Here is a 12,494-nt window from a genome sequence, read left to right on the forward strand (position 1 = left end):
AACGCCGCTAAAAACATAACCTTTAAAAAAATATATTTAATCAAATAATATTTATTTTTATGATAAATATTTTATTTTATTTTTTAAATTTGAACTTTAAATATACTTTTAAGGATAAAAAAATATTATTTAAATTAAATTCTCTATGAAAATTTAACTTTAAAATTAAATATAAAAATTAATGAATTTAGTTTTAGAATTTAAAATAATAAATTAATAACAATTAAAATCCAAAAGTTAGAACTCAAGTTATCGCAAATATTAAAATAAAAATAAAAATTTAGAATCAAAACTAAAATAAATAATACATATAAGCAACAGACTGACTAGTTGAACAAGCCTATGATACATATTGCAAGGTAATAAAAAATGCAATGCATTTTCTTAATCAAGTAAACCTTGGTAATAAAAGAATTAATACAATTTACATGACTCAATAATTTACAGTTTAATAAAAAATATAATCAAGCAAATATGAAATCCAAATCCAGAATAAACGCCTATTTACATCTCTAACTGCCATGCATTACTTCTTTACATGACTCAACAATTTACAGTTTAAGGGAATCGAATTTCTCACCCACTACACCGCCTTTTTGTTTTTGGAACTGAATGTAACGCAAGGTGCTGGCAAGGAAAGCATCTGCCACACTATCAGGGTTTATGGAATCACTTTGCATCTCAGTATTAATTAATTCTATCAGCCCTTGGATTGCGGAACTGGTGATTTGCTTATTGTTAAAGGACCCTGCATCTCTACATTCATCCTCTGGAGAGTCCCAATTATCAGATGAATTGCAGTCACTTGGGCTTTAGAGTCCTATGATCAATAAACATTCATGAAACTCTACACAAATTAGAAGGCATAACAAACTTCAACAATAGCTGATCTGAGTAGTACAATTACCGCAATTTCTTCTTCATATAATACAAACGCTTGTGTGAAAAATTCATACGCACATGCTCAATATCACAGCCATTAGCTGCCTGATAGTCAGGAAACAGAACAAGGACAAAATACAGGTTAAAAAGTTAAACATAAAATTCAAGCCTCTCTTCATAAAAAAAGAATATAACCAAAGACAAAGCCTGCAATTTTGTTCACTATGCATATATTGCTAATATCATAATGATAATATGCCATTCTTTAAACTTAAAAGTCATAATGATGGGAGATTTATGATGATAGCACCCCCATCGCATCATCTTAAAATAAAATTATTGATCCCTAATGCCTGGAATCAACATAATAAATTAATGGAACATTGGTAATAGCCCTAAGAATGTCACAAATAAAGCTATTTATTCTTGTAAGCACCTGTTCCATCAGAAACCTTGCACTCTCGTGAGCAACATTATTTATCTCAGTATGCCTTTTCCCAACTATCAATTATAAAAATGGCATCTCTTGAAGTTCAATAAAATTTGTTATCATCTAAAATAATTTTCAGGGTTCAATTCACTATTTAACCAATGACTGTTATGCAGAGTTGGTTTAAGTCAAGACTCAAGATTAACCAATGACCAAGGTTTCTGTTTCTATATACCTGAGTAGCCATCACACAGAAATGGATTTTGCTTCAAATCTTGCGAAGTGAATACTAGAATAACCCCTGCAACTCTGCAAAACCAAAACCATTCTTTAGTACATGTAATCTCTCTATACATAACAATAACAATAAGAACCTTTAATAATCCAATGAAGTCAACTTGCACAACCACCACTCAGAATTTTTCTTTCAAAATTAACAAGAAATTTACAAGAAGAAGAAGAAGAAAAAGAACTTCTCTTCTCGCCAATGAATCAGTTAAAAAAATATCATTAAAATTATCAAGGCAAATGAAATATTATCCACAAACGTACCAGTAAAGAAGGAAAACAAATTACTTAGAAAAGAAATCTCGACTTGTGGCAGAGAAATTCCCAGTGAAAGCAAAGGAAAAAAATAAAGAGTGGTACTGGTGTACTTTAAAAGCAAAAAAGGGCGAAGAAAATTCAAGACTCGAAATTAGAAGATAGATTACAGAGAGAATGAAAGCAAAAAGGAAAGGGAAATACAAGGTTTTTTTTTTTCAAGTTATTGGTCTTATTGGGAAATAAAGGAGACTACTGAGATATTTATCCTTCAAGTAACAAAGTAAACATTCTTCTCAACAAAAGATATGATCTTACCACCAGTGTCGGGGACCAGAGAATCCAGAAAACTACTATAAAAAACTGTATAAAAATTGAAAACTTAATTAAAATTTTCAAAAAAGTATTTTACTTTTAAAAAATTGCAAAAAAGAAATTAATTTTTCTAAAAATTACAAGAAAGATGCCACATAGCAAATTCTTATTCACACCACATAACCAATTTTCTTATCACTACTCCAATAGTTTATGTACTCTACCAAAATAGGATAAGAAGCATAGTTCAAAGGCCAAATTAAGCATTATTAGACAAACCTATTTATGAACTCGAAAGCCATTGATGCTTAAATGAAGCTAAAATCCAATTCAAATTCCCTATGGCAATTATGAAAATGTCACTTCTCATTTGCAGTAAAAGAAGAACAAAAAAAAGGAAGGATACACCACATTCAACATAAAAGTCATGCCGCTATCCACAAGCACTCAAATTCGCAATCACGAACTCCACAACCATGAGAAGATTCATTAAACTGCACCCTTTGATATGTTAGTCTGCAACAAGAAACCATTCATTGGTGTGTGATCAAGAAGCACTAAACATCTGGTATTGCAATGAAATTGTTTGGAGACAAATCATTACATTGAACATGCAAGTCCAACTCGACATCCTATGTTTTACACCAAATTGTTTAGTACCATAATTTTAGACTAAGATCACATCTTATGTACACAGTTTCAGTACATACTTTGACTACTCAAATGATCAAAGTTGACAAATACACTTTAAATATAGAAGTAAATGTGTCACCATGCTGTTTCAAACCAGCAGCAGATTGAAACCCCACGTTAACGAAGCCATCTAACGTATTAAAAACAATTTAAAACCAGCAACAAAAAATGTTCAATGTTACAAGAATGCTTCCAGCTCACAAATTAAAAATAATTAATAGAACTAGAAAATTCTTACCACAAAGGATATACGAGTAAAAGGACACTTTATATTCCTTAAAGGTCACTGTCTGAGGACTCCCACCATAAACTCTGGAAATACAGATAATGCCTACTATTGCCGTAAGAATAGCTGCAGTGGAAGGACATGCAATTTTTTTCTCCAAATTACCACCCACCATCTAATTACTCATCACCTGACTTCCAATCAAAGCCGCAGACTCGAAAAAAGTCATCAACCAAAATGTTTCATTCAAAAGATCTTGCCTATGACCCTGGAGAAAAAAACCCAAAGAAAGTTGATACCATTATGTTCAAAGAAAGTCAAAAAAATCCCATGCCTCGAAACTGAAGGAAAATATTGATGTTGCCAAAGATAGACACACATTTGCTACCCAAAAGCTAGGACTTGATGTAATCCTCTTCCATATCCCAACAACAAGGAGAAAGATATAAAACACCAAACAAGATTTCTTTCGACCTCTACATGAATAACAAAAAATAAATAATAAATAATAAAAAATTTCAGAATCTATATCACCCAACGATTCATAAATAAAATTGGTTAATTCACTGAAAAAAAGGCAATAGAAACATGGAAAGATTAAGTTTTACTCACATTAAATCAGAGAGAAGGCCTAAGAAACTACCGAAAAAAAGAGCAGATCCAAATCCAATAAGCATAAACGTCACTGTATCTTCCTTGGTAATTCCATAGTAAACCAGCTCAAACTCTCTGTACACAGACCATAATCCTTCCAACACTGCGAAAACGATTATGTAGAAATTAGATCAACTTTTTTTCCCTTTTAATTCAGAAAAAAAGAATTTTTTTTACCTGAGGCGAGGGAATAGAAAAGGAGAAAGTAACGTTGGAAGCGGAGAGATGAGGCGAAGGTTGGGTGGTCGGAGAAAGGAGGTGACAAAGGGAATCGGGGTAGGGGAGAAATGGTTTGGGAAAAATAAAAGAAGGGCTGCCGATTTGGGGAAATTGGGGGGAAAAATAAAGGGAATCGGGGTAGGGGAGAAAGGGTTTGGGAAAAAAAAGTGGGGGGAATCGATTTTGGGAAAAAGAAGGGGAAAAAAGAATATTTCATTTTGAAATTTTGTTATCAAATCTTCCATTATCTTTTGAGATTGTCCCTCCCTGTGTTTTGAAGGTGTGAGCCCTTCTGAAAGGTATGCAAAAAGAGGGAGAGAGGGGAAGATGATGATGAAACGGTGGTGGCAGAGAGAATCACTTAGGTATTTTGAGGATACCAATTTTAGGGGGAAATTTTAGAGCTTTCAGGGGGGAATTTTATTTTAAGAAAATGACATTTTAATAAAAAAATAAATGATAAAATGGCTGTAATTAATTATTAAATTAGAATTATTTAAATTAAATAATTATCTACATATTCATATAATTTTTATTTCATTTTTATTTTTGTATTTTTTCTTATAATTTGGTCATATCCAAATTAAATAATTACCTATATATCTATATCAAATATATCAAATGGTTTAGATTAAATATTTTTAAATATAAAAGCATTAATTAATTGTATAAAAATATTGTATCATTTAACAAATCTCAAATAAACCTTAAACCCTAAATTAGTCATTCAATATACATAAAGTCTATCTATTATATATCTCTTAAACAATATAAATTATACTCATAATTTTAATATATTAAAATTATTATTATCTCTTTTACAATTATATAAAAACATATTTAATATAAAAATTAAAAAAAACTAATTAATCTAAACCCTAACCCGACCCTTAAATCCCTAAATCCTAACCCCTAAATCCCTAACTCTTAACCCTTAACCCCTAACTACTAACCCCTAAACCTTTAAATCCCAACCCTTAAACCATAATCCCTAAATCTATATATAATTATTTGATCACGGCGGGGGCAAGGCAAAACACGAAAAAAACTGAATTGGATAAAAAAATTAAACCGAGCACTAAAAATACTGAACCGGGATGGGATAAGTTAGGGATATCCTTGGATATAGCTTATATTGATTTTGAAGAACCAAATTAATATTATCTTTTTTACAATTATATAATAAATTAATTAATATATAAATTAGAAAACACTAGTTAATCTAAACCCTAAAACCATAAACCCTTAACATGCACATAACCTCTAAACCTTAAACCCCAGCCTTTAAATCATAAACATAACCCCTAAACCCATAATCCATAAACCTTAAAATGGTAACGCCTAAACTCTAAACCATATACCCTAAACCAAAAACACTAAACTATAGTGATATTTAATTCAATATTTTAAAATTAATACTATCTCTTTTACGATTATATAAGAAATTATTTAATATATAAATTAAAAAAATCAATAGTGTATCCAAAAAATTATTTTAAATAATAGTATTTTAATTTTTTCCATTTTTAACAAATATTTTAAATTATTTTAAATCCCTAAGCATTAGCGGCGCTTCTTCAAAAACGCCGCTAAATCCCCCAAAGCTCACAAAACAACGTCGTTTTGGCTTAGGTTCTTTGCGGCGCTTTCTTGAAAACGCCGCTAAATCCCCCAAAGCTCACAAAACGGCGTCGTTTTAGCTTAGGTTCTTTGCGGCGCTTTCTTGAAAACGCCGCTAAAGCCCTGAGCATTAGCGGCGCTTTCTTAAAAACGCTAAATCCCCGAAAGCTCACAGAACGGCGTTGTTTTGGCTTAGGTTTTTTGCGGCGCTTCCTCAAAAACGCCGCTAAATCCCCCAAAGCTCACAAAACAACGTCGTTTTGGCTTAGGTTCTTTGCGGCGCTTTCTCAAAAACGCCGCTAAATCCCCCAAAGCACACAAAACGACGTCGTTTTGACTTAGGTTCTTTGCGGCGCTTTCTTGAAAACGCCGCTAAAGCCCTGAGCATTAGCGGCGCTTTCTTAAAAACGCCGCTAAATCCCTGAAATCTCACAAAACGACGTTGTTTTGGCTTAGGTTTTTTGCGGCGCTTCCTCAAAAACGCCGCTAAATCCCCCAAAGCTCACAAACGATGTCGTTTTGGCTTAGGTTCTTTGCGGCGCTTTCTTGAAAACGCCGCCAAATCCCTGAAAGCTCACAAAACGGCGTTGTTTTGGCTTAGGTTTTTTGTGGCGCTTTCTTAAAAACGCCGCTAAAGCCCTGAGCATTAGCAGCGCTTTCCTTAAAGCGCCGCTAAATCCCCGAAAGCTCATAGAACGGCGTCGTTTTTGCTTAGGTTTTTTGCGGCGCTTTTTCAAAAACGCCGCTAAATCCCCCAAATCTCACAAAAATGACGTCGTTTTGGTTTAGGTTCTTTGTGGCGCTTTCTTAAAAATGCCGCTAAAGCTTATTGTTCGCGGCGTTTTCTAGAAAGTGCCGCTAAAAGCCTGTTTTGGTGTAGTGAGTGGGAATTAATTTGAATAGTTGATATGAATTAATATTTGAATTGTTTGTTGATTGAAAGTGGGAAGTGAATTTAAATCGAATAGTGACCGATATTAAATTGAATGGAAATGTATTGAGTTGTGAAAATGTGTGAATTGCGGATTAATTATTGATTGAAAGGTGGAAAAATGATTGAATTGAAAGTGTGAGAAATTGTGATTGAATTGGGATTATATGTGATTTAAATACCCTATTAACTAGTCGGGCTGAGTCGGATATAGTTGGCATGCCATAGGATTGGAAGAGTTCAGGGATACTTCGACCTCGAGTCGATGAGACACTGGGTGTCACTATATTTCTTCGGATAGTTTCGATGAGGTACTGGGTACCAACTTACTTCGGCTTGGCCGATGAGACACTGGGTGTCAACTATTGCTTCGAACTATTCGTTGAGGCACTGGGTGCCATTCTGGTGTGTTCGGTTGGATCCGTGTATCCGCCAAAGTCCGAGTTTTGTTAATAGGGTAAATGATGAAATGATAAACCGAACGAGTTGGTCAAACGAGCTACTGAAATGAAATGAAAAAGTTGAATTGTGAATTGAAATGTGATATGAGATAGAGGAATGAACCTAAGGTTCATGATTTGTTCAAACTCAAATTGTGGATATATGATATTGGTTGATGAATTGCTATTGTTGAGATATTGAATTTAAATTGTATATACGAATTATGCATTACATGTTTAAATATTGTTATAATTTGAATTATGGTAATACCACTGAGTATGAAATACTCAGCGTACGGTTGTTTCCGTGCGCAGGTCGATAGAAGTCAAAGGTCCCGGTTCAGCATCCAGACTAATCCCGACTTCAGCATAACTTTGGTGATGTATATTTTCCTTTGGGTAATGTGGCATGTACATAGGATGTGTATAAAGGTTGTTATGTTTTAATATAAATGGTTAAAAAAATGTTAGTATTAAAAGTTTATGAATTATTATGAAAGGAGTTTATCTATTTTGATTTATTTATTACCTTGTTAAATTTTAAATTGATATTATGTTGATTGAGTTTGATTAGAAGTATTTAAAATAAAAAATGTGAATGTGAAATGAATTGGTTGATTGGTTATATTTGAAAATGATATGGTTTTAAATTGCAGGGGGTTTGATGTAAAAATAAGCAGAAATACTGCCGAAATTTTTCTAAAAATGAATGAAATCAATTAGTAAAATTTATAAAAATTTATGAATTATTTTAATAGGTTGGTTATTTATTTAAGAATTATTTGTAAATTGCTTGATATGTCCGGTAATACCTCGTAACCCTGTTCCGGCGACGGTTTGGGTTTAGGGGTGTTACAATTGTTGATATCAGAGCTATCAGGTTTAGCCAATTCTCGGACTAAATCGGGCTCGGAATTGAGTCTAAATGTACATGCCACTGTCGAGTCAAACTGAGTCGGAATTTTGGATGCTGACCTATTTGTTTGCTTTGTTTTATAGATTAAAGATGTCTGACGAAAGAATAAATGATACTGATGAAAGAATGTATACTGAAGATAGAGAATTAGATGAAACAGAATCTGTTGCACCGAGTGTGAATCCGTTAGGTAACCAACCTCCTAATGTAGAACGGGAAAATGTTAGAGATAGAGATGAATCTCAATTACTGAGAATTATAGCTGATGCATTACAAAGAGTAGCGGGAACTACTCCTGCTACGACTTCAGTACCTACTCAAAGACGAGCCCCGATAAAGGAACTGAGGAAATATGGTGCTACTGAATTTATGGGTCTAAAAGGAGTCGATCCATCCGCAGCTGAAAATTGGATGGAGTCGACTAAAAGAATTCTGCAGCAGTTGGATTGTACCCCCCGGGAGTGTTTAATTTGTGTTGTATCGTTGCTACAAGGGGAAGCCTATTTATGGTGGGAATCAGTCGTTTGACATCTACCAGAGAATCAGATAATATGGGATCTATTTCAGAAGGAATTTCAAAAGAAATATATCGGAGAGATGTATATCGAAGACAAGAAACAAGAATTTTTAATGTTACAACAGGGTGAAATGTCAGTAATAGATTATGAGAGGGAATTCTCGAGACTCAGTAGATATGCCTCCGAGTTTATCCCGACAGAAGCTGATAGTTGTAAAAGATTTTTGCGGGGTTTACGAGACGAGATCAAGGTACAGTTAGTATCTCATCGGATCACTGAGTTAGTAGATTTGATTGAGCGGGCTAAAATGGTGGAACAAGTTCTGGGCCTGGATAAAAAGACTGAAAGTGTTAAAGTAATTGGCAAACGTGCGGGAACTACCAGTTCAAATCCTCAGCCGAAAAGACCAAAGGAGTCTCAAGGTGGTTGGAGATCTAGTTTCAGATCAGACAAAGGCGGTAGAAGTAGAAGAAGACAGACGACAGTATCTACTGGTAGTGTGAGAGGTCCTTCTCGAGAAATAGAAATTCCAGACTGTCAGCAGTATGGAAAGAAACACAGAGGGGAATGCTGGAAATTAACTAGAGGTTGTTTCCGATGTGGTTCTACAAACCATTTCATTAGAGACTATCCGAAAGCTGATAGTACTGCACCCGTGACATCACAGAGATCAGTATCTACTGCTAGATGCAGAGGGACAGGTAGAGGTAGCTTGGTTTCAAAGGGAGGAGGTAGTAGGAGCAGTGATATTGGTACCCAGCAGTCTAAAGCTAAAGTACCCGCCAGAGCTTATATGGTCAAAACACTGGAAGAAGGCGACGCCCACGATGTAGTAACATGTATATTCTTACTATATTCTGAGCCTATTTATGCTTTAATTGATCCCAGATCTTCACACTCTTATATAAATTCAAAATTAGTTGAATTGGGAAATTTTAATTCTGAAGTATCTAGAGTGACTGTAGAAGTGTCGAGTCCGTTGGGGCAAATAGTATTAGTGAATCAGGTTTGTCCAAGATGCCTGTTAATTATACAAAATAAAACTTTTCCTATTGACCTGTTGATTATGCCATTTGGGGATTTTGATATAATTCTGGGGATGGATTGGTTGTCTGAACACGGAGTGGTATTGGATTGTTATAAAAAGAAGTTTAGTATTCAGACAGAAGACGGGGACAGAATTGAGGTGAAGGGTATCCGTACTAATGGACCGACATGTATTATTTCAGCGATAAAGGCTAATAAATTGCTTCAGCAGGGTTGTACAGCATATTTAGCCTGTGTTATTAATTCTGATTTGGTTGCTAGTCAGTGCAGTAAGATCAGAACCATATGTGAGTTTCCAGATGTATTCCCTGAAGAACTATCGGGTTTACCACCTGACAGAGAGGTTGAATTTGCTATAGAAGTGTATCCGGGTACAGCGCCAATCTCTATACCACCGTATCGAATATCACCTACTGAGTTAAAAGAGTTTAAAGTGCAGTTACAGGACTTGTTAGATCGTGGATTTATTAGACCGAGCATTTCCCCTTGGGGAGCTCCAGTGTTGTTTGTTAAAAAGAAAGATGGATCAATGCGGCTTTGTATTGATTACCGGCAGTTAAACAAAGTGACGATCAAGAACCGATATTCGTTGCCCCGTATAGACGATTTATTTAATCAGCTAAAAGGAGTTTCAGTATTTTCGAAGATTGACTTGAGATCTGGGTATTATCAGTTGAAAGTAAAAGAAAGTGATGTGCCAAAGACTGTTTTTCGTACTCGATATAGTCGTTATGAGTTTTTGGTGATGCCGTTTGGGTTGACTAATTCTCCAGCTGCTTTTATGGATTTGATGAATTGTATCTTTCAGCCATATTTAGACCAGTTTGTGGTGGTTTTTATTGATGATATATTGGTTTATTCGAAGTCAGAGTCGGAGCATGATCAGCATATCAGAACTGTGCTACAGATTCTACGGAAAAAAACAATTGTACGGGAAACTGAGTAAATGTGAATTCTGGTTATCAGAGGTAGTATTCTTGGGACATGTTGTATCTGCGGATGGGATTAGAGTTGATCCGAAGAAGATCGAGGCAATTGTTCAATGGAAGGCACCAAAGAATGTATTAGAGGTACGCAGTTTTCTTGGTTTGGCTGGGTATTACAGAAGATTTGTAAATGGGTTTTCGAAGATAGCTTTGCCGATGATCAAGTTACTATAGAAGAATGTTCCATTTATCTGGGATGATCAGTGTCAGAGAAGTTTTGAGACATTAAAACAAATGTTGACAAAGGCACCAGTCCTAACTTTACCAGAATCAGGGAAAGATTTCATAGTGTACAGTGATGCTTCTTTGAATGGTTTGGGTTGTGTATTGATGCAGGATGGAAAAGTAATAGCTTATGCATCTCGATAGTTGAAGCCACATGAACGTAACTATCCGACACACGATTTGGAGTTAGCTGCTATAATTTTCGCATTGAAGATTTGGAGCCATTACTTGTATGGTGAGAAATGTTATATTTACACTGATCATAAAAGTCTCAAATATCTTCTGTCACAAAAAGAGTCGAATCTGAGACAGAGACGATGGATAGAACTTCTGAAAGATTATGATTGTGTTATAGACTATCATCCAGGAAAGGCGAATGTGGTAGCAGATGCATTGAGCAGAAAAGCAGCGGTTGAATTACGGGTAATGTTTGTTCGGCTTAGTATTAACGATGATGGAAGTTTGTTAGCTGAGTTAAGAGTCAAGCTGGTAATGTTTGATCAAATCAGAGCAGCACAGCTAGAGGATGAAAAGTTGATGAAGAAAAGAGAAACGATACAACATGGTACGGTAGAAAATTTTAGTATTGACGAGCATGATTGTTTGAGATTTCAGAATCAAATTTGTGTTCCAGCTACTTCTGATATTAAAGAACTGATTCTCTAAGAAGCACATGATAGTATTTTTGCTTTGCACCTAGGTGGAACGAAGATGTATCGTGATCTACGAGAATTGTATTGGTGGCCAGGGATGAAGAAAGATATAGTCGAGTATGTTAGTAAATGCTTGACTTGTCAGCGGGTAAAATCAGAACATCAGGTACCAACAAGTTTGTTACAGCCTATTACTATTCCCGAGTGGAAATGGGATTGCATTACCATGGATTTTGTTACAGGATTGCCATTGTCAGTGAGTAAAAAGAATGCCATTTGGGTGATTGTCGATCGACTCACAAAGTCAGCTCACTTTATAGCAGTTAGAACCGACTGGTCACTACAGAAGCTTACCGAGGTTTATATTCGGGAAATTGTTAGATTACATGGTATTCCAATATCGATAATTTCAGATCGAGATCCTCGATTTACATCGAGATTTTGGAGGCAGCTACATGAATCATTGGGTACTCGACTTAGTTTCAGTACAGCTTTCCATCCTCAAACTGACGGACAATCTGAACGGGTAATTCAGATATTAGAAGATATGCTTCGAGCTTGTGTCGTTGATTTTGAATTAGGTTGGGAACGTTATTTACCATTGGTCGAGTTTGTTTCTAATAATAGTTTTTAGTCTAGTATTCAAATGGCTCCGTATGAAGCACTTTATGGTCGAAGGTGTAGATCTCCTGTATGTTAGACAGAATTAAAAGAAGGAAAAATGATTGGGTCGGAATTGATTCAAGAGACAGAAGAAACAGTTAAAAAGATTAAAGATAGACTGAAAGCCGCTTTCGACAGACATAAATCTTATGCAGATTTGAAACGACGAGACATTGAATATTCTGTTGGTGATAAAGTATTCCTCAAAGTATCGCCGTGGAAGAAAATTTTGAGAGTTGGTCGGAAGGGAAAATTGAGTCCACGTTTTATCGGGCCGTATGAGATTGTGGAAAGAATTGGGCCTGTTGCTTATTGACTAGCCTTACCTCCAGAATTACAGAAAATTCATGATGTTTTTCATGTTTCGATGCTTCGGAGATATAGATCGGATCCTTCTTATATCATTCCCACTGAAAACATTGAAATTCAATCTGATTTAACATATGAAGAAGAGCCGGTTCAAATATTAGCACGAGAAGTGAAAGGATTAAGAAATAAACAGGTTCCTTTAGTAAAAGTTTTATGGAGAAGTC

General features: G+C 35.1%; 1 non-coding gene across 1 annotated transcript; it reads right to left on the reverse strand.

The window, feature by feature from the left end:
* Positions 1–551: 551 nt before the first annotated feature.
* Positions 552–4,367, reverse strand: LOC107955156 (uncharacterized). Its single transcript, XR_005912157.1, has 9 exons — positions 3,921–4,367; positions 3,702–3,846; positions 3,469–3,565; positions 3,102–3,357; positions 2,915–2,993; positions 1,548–1,621; positions 1,319–1,383; positions 908–987; positions 552–810 (listed from the first exon to the last, which is right to left on the reverse strand). It is a non-coding gene; the product is annotated as an uncharacterized protein (transcript).
* Between the last annotated feature and the right edge of the window lie 8,127 nt (positions 4,368–12,494).

Source organism: Gossypium hirsutum, chromosome D04 (assembly GCF_007990345.1).
Source record: "Gossypium hirsutum isolate 1008001.06 chromosome D04, Gossypium_hirsutum_v2.1, whole genome shotgun sequence".
Classification (NCBI taxonomy): Eukaryota; Viridiplantae; Streptophyta; class Magnoliopsida; order Malvales; family Malvaceae; genus Gossypium; species Gossypium hirsutum.